This window comes from Simochromis diagramma, unplaced genomic scaffold (assembly GCF_900408965.1).
Source record: "Simochromis diagramma unplaced genomic scaffold, fSimDia1.1 OVJJ01000205.1, whole genome shotgun sequence".
NCBI lineage: Eukaryota > Metazoa > Chordata > Actinopteri > Cichliformes > Cichlidae > Simochromis > Simochromis diagramma.
The window spans coordinates 1,969,555-1,987,154 of NW_024386782.1; the positions used below are offsets into that span (position 1 = coordinate 1,969,555).

The 17,600-nt window shown below is 38.9% G+C and overlaps 1 long non-coding RNA gene across 1 annotated transcript; it reads left to right on the forward strand.

The window, feature by feature from the left end:
* Positions 1-10,958: 10,958 nt before the first annotated feature.
* LOC120724030 lies at positions 10,959-15,417 on the forward strand. Its single transcript, XR_005693850.1, has 4 exons — positions 10,959-11,617; positions 11,932-12,072; positions 14,977-15,164; positions 15,249-15,417. It is a non-coding gene; the product is annotated as an uncharacterized LOC120724030 (long non-coding RNA).
* The last annotated feature ends 2,183 nt before the right edge of the window (positions 15,418-17,600 follow it).

Sequence of the window (17,600 nt, forward strand, 5' to 3'; positions counted from 1 at the left end):
CCTCAGGGATGTGTCCTCTCGCCACTGCTCTACTCCCTCTACACTTCAGACTGTGTGGCCACCCATGGCTCCAACACCATTGTGAAGTTTGCTGACGACACAGTGGTGTTGGGTGCCATCTCCAACAACGAAGAGGCGGCCTACATGGATGAAGTGAAGAATCTGGCATCGTGGTGCCAGGACAACCACCTCCAGCTGAACGTCAGCAAGACCAAGGAGCTGGTGGTGGACTTCAGAAGGGGTCAGCACAGAGACTACAAGCCCATTATCATCAATGGAGCTCCAGTGGAGAGGGTGCAGTCCTTCAAGTATCTTGGTATCCACATCTCCTCAGACCTGACATGGTCTGCCCACATTCAGGTCCAGACCAAAAAGGCTAGGCAGCGCCTGTATCACCTACGACAACTGAGGAAGTTCAGGGTCTCTCCAAAGATCCTCAGGATTTTCTATACAGGCGCTGTGGAGAGCATCCTCACACAGAACATGACATCGTGGTTCGGGAACAGCTGTGTGAAGGACCAAAAAGCTCTCCAGAGAGTGATCCGTACAGCAGAACGCTGCTGCAGGATTGCTCTCCCCCCGCTTCAGGACACCTACACCAGGAGATGCCGGACTAGAGCAGCGCAGATACTGAAGGACCCGTCCCATCCTGGCAACAAACTGTTCCAACTTCTGCAATCTGGTAGAAGGTTCCGCATCTTCCGGGCAAGGACAGAGAGACTCAAGAGGAGCTTCTATCCCCAAGCCATCCGTGCCCTAAACACACACACCCGCCCTCTCACATCATCTATAATTGACTGAGACAGGACTCTTCCAGACACTAAACCAAGGCACAATGTACATTTCAATTCCTTTAATTTTAAATATGTTTATATTGTCTATCCTGTAAAATAGTCAGATATCTATTCATATTAATGTACAGAATTCACCTGCTTGCTGCTACTACTGCACATTCACCCAGTGTATATACTATATATTAGGGGTGCAACGATACACAAAATTCACGGTTCGGTTCGGTTCGATACTTTGGTGTCACGGTTCGATATTTTTTCGATACAAAAAAAATGTTCATGCCTTTTTAATTTGTCATTTATTAAAATTATAAATATATATTTTAACTCAAAAGTACAGTTTTTAAATTTAACCCTAACCCTTGTGCGTGTTTTTTATTTTGACAGCGAATGCGCACCTGCGGACCACTTATGTGCAGCCCCGGTTATATAGCTCATCATATTGCAGCCACAGAAATTCTTTTGTCCATGAAACCATAAAGCTGCACTTTCTTTTTGCCTTATAGTCTGATTTGTCATAACTTCTCCGTTTTGTGGTAAGCTTTTCTTTGGCTGTCACTTCTTCACCCTGACCTGTCTTATTTGGCTCAGCAGAACTGAAATGCTTTTACACGCTCACTCACATAAGCTCAGCGATTCTCTGCGCGATCAACCTCTCACATGTTTAAGCTTGCTGCGGGAGATTTCACTTGTCATGTTTGCATAGTAAGCTAACGATTAATAAGACGATGTCAGAGGAATTGGTGCACAAATTATCATCACTCACAGATCAGTGCTGTCGCTCTCTATACACAGTTCGCACGATTGCAAAGTGAAAGCAAAAAAACAAGCGCAAATTCAAACGCGATTTCAATATGTCACATATTGACAGTGGCTCACCGATGCCAATGACATAATTACCCAGCTACATTTCTGAAAGAATGCAAAAGCATTGACATATATTTTTCCTACAATAGCCTGACGGGCAGGGAAGAGATAGATTTTGGTAGCCCGACTGAAAAAATCGCTAGCTCCGGGACGTCGGGCCAGCGATATTGCAAGCCCTGTATCTGATTGAGGAATCACTCATCTTTGGAAAAGAGAGTTTATTACAGAGAAATGGCTCTTTCCAAAATAAAAGCTATACTATCCGCTTCTTCTGGGCTATATTCTCAGCAGCATAAGGAGAATCATGTGCTAACAGCTGTCTAAATGACTCGGCTAAAGTTAGTAGCATGCTTGCTTTTTTTTGTCTGCTTCCACTTGTCTTTGCACTAGGATGATGTCGGCGTAAATGTGCAGTCATATTCGTTGTGTTCCCACTAGTGCTTTCAGGTTAATCTAGTTGAAATGACCTTAACGCCATAACACGGCAAATCTCCGTTAACGAGCTAACTGCGCTAACACACTAGTTCACACCAATGTAATTGAGCATTGCATGGCACATCCAACATACTGTTTTACTTTAGTCCATGACTCGCTTACCTCAGGGTCATACGGCACATGAAACCAAAATATTCCAAACGCCAGATCTGAATGAGGTCCATGTTGCAAGATGAGCTTAACTTCTTCTCGCTAGCTTGCCCGCCTCTTCCTTCTGAACTAATGCTGTCTGTGTTGAGTCGCTCAGTGGAATCTACCGCTCGAACATGCAGCCTAGGCGTAGTAGTCGAACACAGATTCACTTAGCGCTCAACAACAGACGCATCGTCAGAAGGAAAATTGATAAAATAATTACAAATGTTGTAGTGTTCGATCCATATGCGTACCGAACCGAAAGCACTTTATCGACGGTTCGAAGTATCGATACGAATATCGTTGCACCCCTACTATGTATATATATATATATATATATATATATATATATATATATATATATATATATATATATATATATAATGTTCTTCCTCTACACCCCCCCCCCAATTTGTGCACATGTCGAGGAGCGTGTCAGGTTACATTTCACTGTGTGTTATACTTGTATAACTATGCATGTGACAAATAATAAAGAACCTAGAACCTTGAACCTTGAACCTTGACAGTGTGGATTTTTTATGATCAACTGGTAACTCTTAAATAACACACTCAGCTCCCACTTACACTTACATTACACCTAATGGAGTGCAGAGGACTGGTTGGGTTATATTGGAGAATATGAACCTCTTAACAAACATACTATGCTACAGGATGATGCTGAAATTCAGTGATGTCTCATTCTGTGAGATGTCAGCAGTTGTTTGCACGTGATTAAAGAATATATGTGCATTAGGCCATAATTCAGTCAATAATTCAGTCTGTTTGCTGCATGATCCATTTTCGGCTCACGTGATAGGTGCTCAGGCTAACTTGTAGTGTTAAAAGTAGGAGATGGGCTCTAGAAATGAGTTACATAATTGCTGTTGGGTCCCAACCAAGGTTGGACTGATATAAAGGCAAACATCAAAGAGGGAAATCAGATTGGGAATATGCTTTCACATCTCTGTTTACAGAGCGGTTCCCTGCTACATGATTTAGGTTACATTTTCTGCTTTAATTTCATTTCTGGATGATGTGTTCCCTGATGTTTTATTTATTATCCAAATATTTGATTGAAAAACGATAGAAGTGCACATTGACAGAACGACATATACAATGTTCCCGTAATTGACACCAATCTGTCCAAAGTGTTGCGCGTCACTGCTGTCACAGAGCCCCATCTTGATTCTAAATCTAAAAACTCTTAAGAAAATGGAGGGATGGATGATGATGCTCATGGCAGCTGACCCATATAATATTGCCATGGAGACCGATAGGGCCTCCCTGTTTTTAAATATTGAAGAGTTAATGTCTTTAGCCCTATAACTTCTAACTTTTTGTCTGCTTAAAGTTATATGTCCTGGTACAAAACGTTAAATGGTTAAATGATATTACTCGTGATTATCGGGCAAGAATGACAAAAGGTGGAAAAAGAAAATTTCTTGGTGTTTCCTCAACACTGTGAAAAAATTCTCAACTATTTTGTTTATAAGACTGTAGAGCAAACATCTCGTCTCCTTCCTCCTTCAGTATTTTTCAGAGGAAGATGTGATTCTTAAGGTGTTCCAGTCTGGCTTTAAACCACTTCACAGCACAGAATCTGCTCTTTTAAGGTTTTTTAAGGATCTTTTATTACCTGCTGACTCTGGAGACTCAGTTATTTTAATGCTTTTAGATCTTACAGCAGTTTGCCAGCCATCAACAGTTTCAGAGTAATTTAGATCGTACTTGTCAGAGAGAAGTTTTAGGGACAGTTTTGGAGGCTCAACAGCTCCCTCTGGACCGCTCCTACGTGGCGTTCCGCAAGGTTCTGTTCTGGGGCCGTTTTCTTTTGTATTCACTCCCTCTAACATCAATTATGAAAAGATATAGCATCTCCTTCCACTTCTGTGCTGATTATTCCCAGATCTAGCTGTGGGTTTGACAGGAAACAATGGCAGCTTGTTATTAGAATGTTACAGCAACATCAAAACCTGGATGACCATAATATCTTTAAAAATCAGTGAGAGCAAGATTGAGGTCAAGATACTCAGACCCATGAGTTCAAGTGGAGCTCTAATATTAGACACGGGGTCACTAGATCCTTACATTAAGCCCTTTGTAAATAATCTTGGCATGAAAATGAAAATTGTGCCTTAAAATTGGATTACCAGATTCATTCTGTTTATCCAGCTAATTCATGTTTTCAATTTAAGGTTGCGGGACTGTAGCATTCACAGGGTGAGAAGCAGGGTCCCCCTTGGAAGTTTGCCAGTCTGTTACAGATGTGGATGTAAATTTGACATTCTGTCAGTTAAACTGCTTTTCTACTGCAGACACCTAGGCTTCACTTTAAATACTTTAACATAAATTATTCCTAAAAATAATGTGTTAGCTGGCGAGCCAGACTACGCTGTATTTTGGACCTAACTTGTCCAACATCAGTATCACTAAAAATCCTTTTTTGGAATAGAGTCCAGTTTCTTTGTTAGTATTGCTTCTGTTGTCAGATACAGTAAAACATACAGCTGTTTCGAGGGAAGCTGAGAACCTTACTTTTTGAATCCGATTGTAAACTTTGTTTAATTATAAATCCTAGAAAAAGGAAGAGAAAACTTTTTTATGTTTCTTCCTTCTTAGCAGCTGGATTTCACTCACCAGGAAGTTTATTGACAACATTAAAATATGAACAAAAATCCATATTGGAGTTACCATTCCTGAAGAGACTATCCACAGCTACCACAGAAATATGGTAAAAAGCCCACTTAAGTTGAGCCACCTTTAAAGTACCTGCAAAGTGCCTTCGTGTAAATATTGAACTTGTTCACAGTTTGGATTTCACATATGGATCAATATTGAAGAAATCTGGACTTTAATCTCATTTTCCTTTGTCTTGTCTTCTTGGCAAATGGTGCTCTAGACTGGCAGTGGGGCATCTCCAGTGAAATCAAAAGATATGAGGATTTAGATGGATTTCCTCGTGAATATTTTTTTACTGTGTGGGATTGCTATGTAATTACATTTTAGAAAAGGTAATTGACTCTCTGTTTATCCACGCAATTCTCTATTTTCACACACATCCTTCTGAAATACTGAGCTAAATTGTATTGTTTTTGGATGTAAAATAGTTGCATTTGACCACTTTCATTTCATTTCCCTCATTTTGAAGACACAAAGTCAACATAAATACAAATTTGCTGACAGTTTCTGAACATTTAAACAGGAGACGTGGACAGCTGAAAACTGTCTTGAAGTAAAGGACTCTAGTGATTGTATAGTGTTTCACATACTTCTGGCTTTATGTTTATGTATCCCAAAGCTTTCCCCTTAAAATGAACCCCTATACAATGCAACTTTGTCATTTTTTACATTCAGACATTCATTGATGCTCCATCAGTCGGGGCCTTTGGTTTGAAAACAACAGCAACATTCTGTAATTGGCAAAACATTAATACACTGGGGTAAAAAATTCTAGTAGCAAAACATCAGCTGAAGAAGATTTGCCATCTGTGTCATCCTTTTCCCTCATCTGACGTTGAGTTGCAATTTTGAGTTGGACAACTTTAAAACTATTGGATGCATAAAACTGCCATAAAACTTTTAAACAGCAGTTTTTGGTTCCCAGAGGATGAACTAGTCCCTTTAATTTTACTTTGCAACACAAATGATTTAGTGTCAAGTTACGTGAAACTACTGGATGGATGAAATCCTGCTGATGTTAATGTCTCTCTTAAGCTAAATTATATTACCAAAACAGCACTTTATTATAAGACTAACATTCGCCATTATAAGTTTTACTGTATACACTGCAAACTACATACAAAACTAAGATAGTGAATATGATAAACATTACAGCTGCTAAGCATTATATTCAAAGCATCAGCATGTTGAAGTGCAGCTTTGTAGAATTATTAGAATGGCTGGAAGTGTTTCATTTATAGTCTAGCTGAAGAGAATTATCTCACATTCACTGCCTTTAAGCTAAATGGTGCCAATTTAGAGGTCTCAAAAGCTCAGGGATTCTGTGTAAGGCAACAGAACAATCTTGACTTAAAAATTGAGGCGAGTGACTCAAAAACAACTTGACCCAGAGCGCCACAGCGTAAAACTGTTGAATCCATTTTAACCAAGAGTTTATCAATAAGTCCCTCTCAAGAATCCGGTAAATAATGGATCAAAGACAAATGTTGCTTAAGATTCACATCCATCTGAGGGATTAGATCAGCAGGACCAGACTTCAAACGGCAGAAACAAATCAAGGGCTCGCTGACATGTTTTGAGGTTGGTTATTGATTGTTGCTGGCTGCAGCTTAGGGGCATCGTGGGTCACTGTCTGCAGACCTTCCAGCCGCTCTGGATCTCCAGTGAAAAGTGGAGCTTCTGGGCAGCTTTTCCCTCAGCAGTGCTCAGCTGTTTGTTTATCTTATTTTCATAAACCGAATTTATTTTGGTTATCAGGCCAAATGATGATTCATCACATCATAAGCAGAAAATCTACTTTTTTTTAAGTGCTCTGCTTTTTCCAGGTGGAGGGCCACTTGGTTCAGAAACGACTCCCATCATACCTTGCTCTTCTCCTGCATAATGCACTTCAGGGGGAACAGCAGTATTAAGCATTTGTCTTGTTAATAGTGGCATTAAATTTAAAGTCATAGTAAAAAGAAAACTTATTCGAGTGTAATATCAGAACCTATAAAAAAATTAGCAGGTTCTAAAATTATTTAAATACAACCTAATGCAAACAACAGCACAATGACATATTACGCCATGTTAATATTAATTTAAGAACAACTGAGGGAAAAGGCAGAAGCAGACAAGTGAAAAACTTCTAAAGGACATAAAGGGTAAGTAGCAGAACCTGGCTTCTTGATTAACTGACCATTAGTAATTATGAATGCCTCTAAAAAGTAGGTGTTTTTGCACTTAGCTGAGTTGGAGCATTTGGCTGTGTGTTGACACAATACCTAAAAGAAAGGACATCAGCAATGATCTTAGAGAAGCAACTGTAGCTGCCGGATGATCTGATATCCTCGTGTTGGTGTTGTTCCCTCGTCATCAAGGATATCAGATCATCCGTAGCGGCCCATCAATCTGGGGAAGGTTATAAGGCCATTTATGAACAATCCATCATTCTACAGTGAGAAAGATTATGTGAAAAACATCCAAGACAGCTGCCAATCTTCCAGCAGTGGATGTCCCAGCAAATTCATCTGGGACACTCCTAGCCCCACTCCTGCAGTTTGAGTTAACATGTGCTAGACTGCATGTTAATGTTTAACATGCAGTCTGAGCACAGCACAAGCCAGTCTATGCAGTGCTGAGAGAAACTGCAAAAAACCTTAGAGCTACTCCACAAGCTTCATTTAGCTTGTTAAATGTTGAAGTTCATAGCATTACAATTTAAGATTTTTTATTTGTCTTTAATCTCCAACGTGGAGATGTTTGGCACAGCACAATGTTTTGCAAAAAAAAAAACAAAAAAACAAGCAGCATATCAACACAAGTATCTCATACCAACTGTCAAACACAACAGTAGTGAGGTGGTGATTTGGGCTTGTTTTGCACCTTGCCGGACAGCTAAAGCTTGACTGAAAATGGGGATGCAACAGGACAGCGTATCAATGTTCCAGTTAAAGTCCAGACCTCAACCCAACTGAAATACTGTGGCAGGATCTTAAGAGAGCTGTGGATAAAGGAATGCCTGCAAATGTCAATGAACTGAAACATTTACAACACTGTTTTGTTGTAAGGATCAGTGGCCCAACATTCCTCCATGCAAGGGACTGATGAAGTCATAAAGAAAGTTATAATTTCAAGCTATTTTTATTATTGTTTCATTATTTTCAGTCTAAATTAGTACTTTTCACAGTATTCAGGGCTATCAAACCATTTCTCATTTGTATTTGGAATATATTTGTTCCACAGCTATAGCATTTTGGAAGCGAGAAGATTCATTCGTGTTTCAGTAGAAAAATTATTACACAAAATTTGTCTGTGGTGTCATGCTAACAAATAGCTCTAACATCAAAGATCAGAGTCTCAGAAATTTCCCAGTATGCTGGTGCAAAATTCTAGCTTTTATTTTAAAATTATGTTCAAGCAAATGAGTCAACACCAGCTTTCAGTACACCGTGCTCAGAGTGCTGGAGAAGCTCCAGGCAGCTTTCTTAATGACATTTTGCCATCCATGGAGATTTTATGACTCACTTAAAACCGAATAAATGAATGGAGAAACATGATGAATGCAGGTATCTCCATTAAAAACACATTAAATCAGATGAACATGTTTGCCAAACACGATGACAACATTTAGGGAGCCGATAAAGGATTTCAGCCTGGATAGGAGTCCTCCATGACAACAGTGTCCACATCTACAGGATGGTTCACCAAGTGATTTGACAACACAGACACATGGCCAACAGACTCCTGGAAAAGTAAAATTTTGTTTCTTCTATGTCATTCCTGCTGACTGTTACTTTATCTGTGCAAAAATTGTGATTCTTAGCGATGACACTAAATGGCCTTGTACAGATCTGCTTGCAGTATGTACATATGGCAGTAATCTTTTCATACAAATTCATTTATAATCTGTGAAAAATGCTGTCATAATGATATCTGGTTACTATAAAGTGAACAGATGCAACTACAATGATTGTCAAATAAATAAATAACTAACCAATACCTCTGGTGTCTTAGAAGACTGGTTTTCATCTTTTTCAGCACAGATTTTCCTCTAAACTGTTCTATTTTCTTTGTTAAATTTTTACCACTCTTGTGTCTGTGTGGTATAGATGAAGAATATTAATATTGGAAACCAGCCAAATGTGTTAATTAGTTCGAATATTACAAAATCTCTTCAGTTGAATGGGATTCATGTTTTCAAAATGTTAATAATATGTATAAAGAAACAGGCAGTAGATTTATTCAACTTAAGATATTCCATAGGTGGCATCGAACACCGCAACAATTGTATAAATGGAACCTGGCCTCTACGGACGAATGTTGGAGATGTGATGGTCAAAATGCTTCGATTTTACATATCTTATGGAGCTGTTCGGCACTTCGGGATTTGTGGGAAAATATAATGGAGGTAATTTTCAGTGTTTTAAAAAGGAGATTTGGTATCTCACCAAAACTGTCCATACTTGGTATAACCACAGAACTTTCTGATGGAGATTTTTCCAGTTATACAAAAAGATGGATTATTTTGGCTCTTACTACGGCCAAACGGGTCCTGCTAAGACATTGGCGGAAAAAAGAACCCCCCTCCCTATGAAGAGTGGCTAAAGACAATGGCTAAGTTGGCGTCTTATGAAAAAGTGACTTATGGTTTATTAGACAAATTGCATCAATATGATTGTATTTGGTCCCCCTTTACAAGCTGGCTTTCTGTAACTTGAAGAACAGAGGAGTAATGACAGAGTGGTGGTGTGCGAAGAAAGAATAGGATAACTTCCCTTTGTTTTGTTTTTTGTTTTTTTGTTGTTGTTGTGTTGTGTTTTTGTTTTTTTTGTTGTTTGTTTGTTTTTAAACTATTTATTTATGTATTTATCATTAAGTTCTGTTACTGAAGTTTAAAATGAAATAAATAAAAATTGATGATAAAAAAGAATATTACAAACTCTGCTAACGAATTACCACAGTTATTTATTCTGCACACAAACAGAAATGTAAAATGTCAGAGCATTTTTCCTGATGAACAACAGTTTATCCATCTGCGTATCCTCTCACATTGACTCACTGAGAGAAGTCTGACTTTCAACATTTCGGTTTCTGCACATATTTAAGAAATGAGATATAAAAAGTTCATTCCTGACCTTTGGAGATGCTGACAAATGGTGAATTTTAGGCTGAATGTTTCCCTGAAAATAAACAAGTGTTTCCACAAATGACAAAAGAAATAAAAAAATATAAAAGTAATTTTTATATGTCAAATTACTCAACATTCAGTTACAATTTAAATTTCAAACAGTGTATTAAAATAATAACTTTATGACCAAAAACTAAAATTTAAGTTGACCAGTTCACCAGTGTAAAAGTATAAAAAAAGACTCCATGTGTTTTCCTCCTTTATAAAAAGGTAACATTTATTATGTTTTGACGGGGTAATCCTGACCCGTTGTAACAGTCCACTTCATGCACATTGACCAGTACGCTTTTCATCATCCTCTACTGAGCAACCTCTGAACCATGAAGAAACTTTCCTTAACTTTAATGAATGATCAGTGGCATTTTTGTTTGAATATTTGGAAATTTAAAAAAGCATCCTGGGGCTCTGAACTGAGCTGCAGATCATGTTTGTTTACCTGCTCAACAATTAAATTACGTGTTACTAGAGAAGATGTTTTCTTACATTGTTTAGAATTTGCCCGAGAACTGAAAACATTTTGGCAAAATTAATTTTCCTGCAAGCAGAAACAGCCAAGGCCTGTTTTTGTGGTCAACTGGATTAGACTGGAGTGGTTATACTGCACCGGTAGGCGTCGCTGTTTCTCTCTGATATAGCTGTACCAAAAGGTATCAGGTCATAAGGAAAAGTCTCCTCTTGAAATTCATAAAATCTTCGTCTTGGGGGTCCTGCTTGTTTGGTGTTTAGAAATTTGATGATGGTGATTAAATAGCAAACTATACAATTATACAATTAGAAGATTAAAGCAGACTCACGGCTGTTTATATTGCACGCCCCACGTTTTGCTTCCAATTATCGCAGGAGGCTGGCTCAGCAACCAGTCGCACTTCTGATTGGCTGAATCTGAAGTCAATCCCAGGCTTGTCCTGGAACCTCCTGTTGGTGACCAGCCAGTCAAATGTAACCAAAAGAATAGAGGGACTTAAGGCCTCAACCCCCCTGTTTGCTTTTAACGAAACTCAAAAACTGCAATGAGACCATGTAATAACCTAGTTATAGTTCCTCGTTAATGTGGTTTAGTATTGAAAGTGGGTTTAATTGGACTTGAGGACTTGTTGGCTCCTTTGTCCGGTTTTTTTACGCTCCGTGCCAGCGCAGCTGTTTGCGCATCTGAGTCGCGCTCAGCTTGTGCAGGGTCAACATGATTTTACAGCATCTGAGCCACTAAACTACCATGGTGATACTGTTTTCTGGCGATGGAGCTGGTGGGGCGAACCTTGGTGAATGCGCAGTGTCCCACTGTGGAATAATTGGAGTCCAGGTGTCACCAGCGGAGAGCCGATGTGTCTGTCTGGAGCAGCCTGCTGGGAGCGGATGAGTTTGGGATGCAACAGAACCCTTAGAGAGACAGTTTTCGGTGTCTTTTACCTGGATTCATCACGGCCTGCCCAGACCCATGGCCTCTGAAGTGGTGTGCGGGCTGGTCTTCTGGTTACTGCTGCTGGTGAGTTTACCCACTAATACCCACTTTTTTTTTTTTACATCTTTGTTGGCCTTTTGTGTTATTGACAGTGCGCAAAGTAAGAGTGAGTAATTAATATGTATAAATGTTTATACATATTATTACTAATCCCATCTTGTTCTGTCCTTGTACTTTAAATGTGATTTTAAATAATAACTGTACTCTCGTTTGTGTTTTCCCGCCTTCCTACACTGATAAATAAGCTGTGACATTAATTCAAAGCCTCATATATATTAGAGCGCAGTTCCAGTATATTTGTTCAGGACATTAAGAGCAGCTTTCATATTTATTAACAGAGCCGTCAGCGCTGTCCTCCACCTGTCAGCGTTTATTGGCGGTAATGAAGGAAACACAGCCGGCAGCAGTGACTGCAGAGTCACACCAAAGGCATGGTGTCTGTGTTTCAGGTACAAACGTCTGATGGTGAAAATGAACTGGTATGTACTTCTTATTTTTAGTTATTTGTAATTACAGACAGAACAACAAACTTAGAGTTTACTATTTTCCTAGTAATCTAATCCCTTTAATTTATTCTGAATTAAACATTTATGGCTTTCATTAACTGTGCTATAGCAGCTTTCACAGTATTGGTTGTTAGTTTTCATACTCAGTGGCTATTAATGAATCATCAGTGTTGTTATTGAACTGTTCGGCTTCTGACAGTGTGATTGTTATTCATTATCATTTACATTACAATGACATTGTTTGAGCTGCACGTCTTCAGCTGTTTCACTGCTGTGTGTTGCAGTCAGCTGTGTTTTGGTCTGTTTACTGAATTTGTTACTCTGTTAACAAAAGTCGTTCTGTGAGAAGGAAGAATCTGTTGGTCTCTTATTAGAAGTTAGTGCTTGATTTACTTCTTTCTCGTGCAGATTAAAATTTTAAATACTAAATGAAAATCCTCTAGAACCTGTGGATTTCATCTGATGCTACATGTAGCTCCAGTTGCTTCTTGTTTGTTGGTCGCTTTGCCTTCAGCTTTGTCTCCTGTAACTAAAGTGCATGCTCTGTTGAACTGAAATCAATTGACTGATCTTGCTATTGAAGAATGACCAATTTCTTTGACTTCAGAAACTTGCTTTTCCAGCTTTGCTAAGAGCAGGCTTTTAATCAATAGGCCTCATTCAGTAATACCATAATGGATCATCTGACAGCACAGACCCCTTTAATTTCTCACAGCAGTTGTGAGTCTATGCATTTTGTCCATTAATTTGTGGGAAGACATTTTAACAGTATGAATTAATAATACAATTCAGAGGATAAAATTAAATGCTTCAAGGTTCAATGCGTTGCACATTGAGCATTTCTTTTTCAAAGTGCAGCTGAGCGTTCACTACAGCTGCACACACGAGTAACTGTCAAAATGGAAGAAATGTAACGTAGAAAGAAGGGAACATGCATTCAGTGGGCACGTTATTAGGTACACCTTGCTAGTAAAGGGTTGGAGTCTTCAGAGCTGCTTTAATCCTTAATTGCACAGATTCAACAAGGTGCTGGAAACATTTCTCAGAGATTTTGGTTAATATTGACATGATCGTGTCACACAGCTGCTGCACGTTTTGTTGGCTGCACATCCATGATGTGAGTCATGCTCCGCTGCATTGAGAACTGACTGTGGAGATCATTTGAGAACAGTGAATTAATTTCCATGTTCAAGAAACCAGTTTGAAATTATTCGATTTTGTGGCATGACGTATTATCCTGCTGAAGGCAACATTCTTAAGGTGGGTACACTGTGGTCATGATGGATGGACAGGATCAGCTTCAATTACCTTTTTAGAAAAGTTTATGAAATGATGACATCACACATTCCTTATAGCTGATAGCTGCAGGAAGGAAAAGAAAAGAAAGGCTCTGTGTGGTATAGTCAATAAATAGACCTAGTAGACACAAGGTTGGTTCCAAAATTAATATGGTTTATCTTCGAAACTTGCTGTCAGGATCTGCGGCTGCATATCGTGTGTGGCAAGACAAGGACCCAAGCGCAGACGGCACAGGAAAACAGATACTTAATTACAAAAGGCGAGCCATTTATTTTGGCTGAACACAAATGTACAAAAAAAGGAGAAACCAACAAGTAACCTAAACTGGGAAAATACAAAATAACCATGAAACCTGGAAGACATAAGGAAAGGTGAGCAGAGACTGGGACAAGGGGCAACTGAGTGATAAGGAAACTGGAAACACACGGGAGCACAGCAGGCACAAATTAAACATGATGAGACAGGGGAAACAAACTGAACAGAATGCACATGAGACAAGGGACCATCAAAATGAAACAGGAAGTGGCACGCAGACTGAGACCCAAACAAGGACATGTAAACTTGACAGTAGAACAGAAGAAAGACAGACAGAGAGCAAGGGACATGGCTGGGGAGACAGACTGACAAAACAGCATGAAGACGAGACTGACTAAACTGGGAGACACTGAGGAAAGTGCACAGAGATGAAAGAAGGACATAAAAGAAGACCATATAGCAAACAAGACAACCTAAACTAGAAATACCAGCAAATGACTCAACAAACAAGGCAGGATGGTAACAGGTCTCACACCAACAATGACACCGCCACGTTCATATTCACTTAAATCACCTTTCTTCCTCATTCTGATCCTCAGTTTAAACTTGGGCAGATCGCCTTGACCACGTCTCCATGTCTAAACGCAGTGACCCGCTGCAATGTGATTGGTTGATTTGCATTAGCAAAGCAATTGAACAAGTGTACCTAAAAACATGTAGAATCAGTATCACGGATGACACATGCAATGCATGTAATCAAATGCAAAATATCACGATGCTGTGCCGTATAGATTGTCACTTTTGTTGTGTTGTAGTAAAAGAGTTTATCTGTTGTTTTAACTGTGATTCAACCATGTATGTGCACTTTTGCAGTAACTGTATTAAAACAAGACCAGTTTATTTTTATTCCCTGTCTAAACTTCTTCAGATGGTGAGTCATACAGCAAAGGCAAAGGATCAGGAAGACTAGCAGTATGAACATCACAGATCAATACATCAATTAATGGATTTTGGAAGTATATACATATATATAGCAGCTGCATAGTTTTGTAAAAAGTTCTACTTTTAAAAATGAGTCCATTAATTATCACTAGTTGTCCATTATTTACTGTTAAAACACTAAGTGAATTGAAACTAAGAAACTATTTTAAATGTATTTATTTTACTGCCACATTGAACTGAAGAAAACTGAGTCCAATTCTTTCCTTTGTCTCATTTAATTCTAGTAAAAGATGCATGAAACAAAATTGCAACTGCAACAATGTCAGGAAGTTTTCTGTCTTTTCTCTTTCATCTCCTACAGTAACTTTCCTTTGCTCTCAGGTGGAGGTGGAGGTCCGAGGTCCCGCCTTGGACTGTTTGTCAGCGGAGCCACGTGTTCCTCATCAGTCCATTACCTGCAAATACTTAAGGACCAAGTTGGTCTGTTCCTGGGAAATGTGATTTTGCTTTCTTGTGAGTAAATTCAGTGGCGTTACCATCTTTGCTCCCTGCTTTGTAAGGAAATCCAAGTAAGAATCCTAAGATAACATTAACTCACAAATCTCCAATTTTACACTGGTAACATCGGCTAATCTATTTCTCCTCCTTCACAGAAGCCCATCGCAGCTCAGTGAACTGAAACTCATGTGTGGATCTCTCTGTTGCAAATTCCTTTGCTTAGACCGGTGCACTTGTACAAAATAAACATTGGAAAGTTGCATGTTTTGCATGCCTTAGAAAACTCAGAATTCATCGTCTTCTGTGGTTGTGATAATTAAACTTTATTTTAATGCTTATTTGAAATCAGACTCTTTGAATGAGATTGCACACACTTCATGCTCCTGTATTTTAAGGGCATCTGGCTCTTGCACTGCTGCATTCAGTGATTTTTTTTGTGGCATTTCATTCTAAAAATGATCTATTTTATAATCCCTGAAAATTTTTTAGGTTCTTGCAAAAATGAAATCTGCACTTGTGATCTAAAACTATGCTTAGTGAGGTATTTTACAGCATGCACGCAGATATAACCGCAGGCTGTCCCTTTTAACATCCGAGGACTATCAGGTCTTTACTGTTCTTCAAAACAAAAGCCGGTTCATTGAATGATTTTAGCACAGGCTGTTTTAGTGATGCGGGCCAGATGAACAGATAATGAGGTTTGTGAGTTTGAAGTTTAGTTAGAGTAATGTTTGATGTTTTACTACTATGAGCCAGCAGGAACATTTAAATGAAAGAAACTAGAAAGAGAGCAAATTATTTGCCCATACTGACTTCATTGGCTCACTGTTAAATCCATAATCAAGTTTAAAATCCTTTTAATCACATACAAGGTCTTGAATAATCAGGTCCCACTTTTTCATCCTACCTCATAGTCCTGTATCACTGTGTGGTAAGACTTGACCTAAGCGGCCAAAGAATGGCAGGAGACAGATGCTGTCCAGTGTAGCGAGTGATTTAATCACCATTTTTGTGACCAAACAATATTTACAAAAATAAATAAGAAACAACTCCATAGTTAACTCAGTTCAAATAAACATAACTGAATTTAAATCAACAGAAATTAAGGTCACATCGACACACCGCTACACTGACCTGGTCCTTTCTCTTCAAACACCTGCATCCTTCTGCTTAAATAGTCCACTTAACCAAACAATCTCACCCCTGGACTATTCCATTATGTAGGTAAAACAAACATTTCCCTACTCAATCCTATACTGCTACTCTTTCCTAGCAATAAAAACTCTAAACACACTCTAAAATCAACTTTATTCAATTACAAAGATTCTCCCCCTTCTTCACCTGGTCTCTTGCTGGGACCTCAGACTAACCAGGAAACTATAAATACAGGAAGTGAAGCGACATTTTCCCTCTTTTTATCCTGGAACACAGGTAGGTGAGGTGAGTTCAAACTATACAAATTAACATGTGAAATAAATAACATGTTAACTTAACAAACTTGTCAGAATTGATTTAAACCAAGATGTTACATTACATAGTCTGTGAAAGTGCAAAACATAAACAAACCTGGGATAGTACATGTTTGCCTATTACAGAATACATATGAGATATGGCTAAATCAAAACAAGAATGTTAGCTAAGAATATGGACAAATGGTGTTCTCACCCACTTTGTCACACACTGCTTTAGAGCACTTTGAGCTAAGACTGCTGGTTTACTTGTGGTTCATAGGATATTTAAAAGAAGAAGCAGAGCCTGCAGCTTTTTGGCCCTTCTTCTTTGGAACCAGCCCCCAGTTTGGAGTCAGGAAACAGACACCCACTCTACTTTTAAGATTAGGTTTATGTATATATATATTTTACTCCTGCACAGTTGGCATGGAGCATATAATTCCATTGCACATGTACATTGACAATAAAGGGCTATTCTGTTCTATTCTAAAACTTCCCTTTTTGATCAAGCATATAGTTAGTGCTGGATCAGGTTAGGCTGCTGGGGGATTCCCATGATGCACTGAATGTTTCTTTTTCACTCACCTTTTTTCACCCTCTGTGTGTTTATACACCTCTCTCCATTTAATCATTAGTTAATAATCTCTGTCATTTTTCACAGCATGTCTTTGGTCCTGTCTTCCTCCCCTCCCTGCTTTTCTTCTACCTCATCCATCTCCTGCTGATCCCACTCTTCCCAGAGCCTACAAGCACAACAGTGCAAGGTAAACTCTACAATCCCATTCTGTTTGAAGCTGTGCACTTTCATTGGTTTTGTGCATTTCCTTGCAGATATTGACTGTTTCCCAAAAGCCTCCAGTTTGAACTGCATTGTTCTCTGTAAAACAAACCACCCCTTCTGCAGGAGAGCTGAGTTTCCTTGAGATTAACGTGGATTTGGAACATCTGTCTTTAGAAGATTTTTGTTTACTCCACTCATCTTCTGCTAGAAGCCTACAAGCTAAAACATAAACCTGATAAATCCCTCAGAATATAAAATATTTATGTGAACTTATG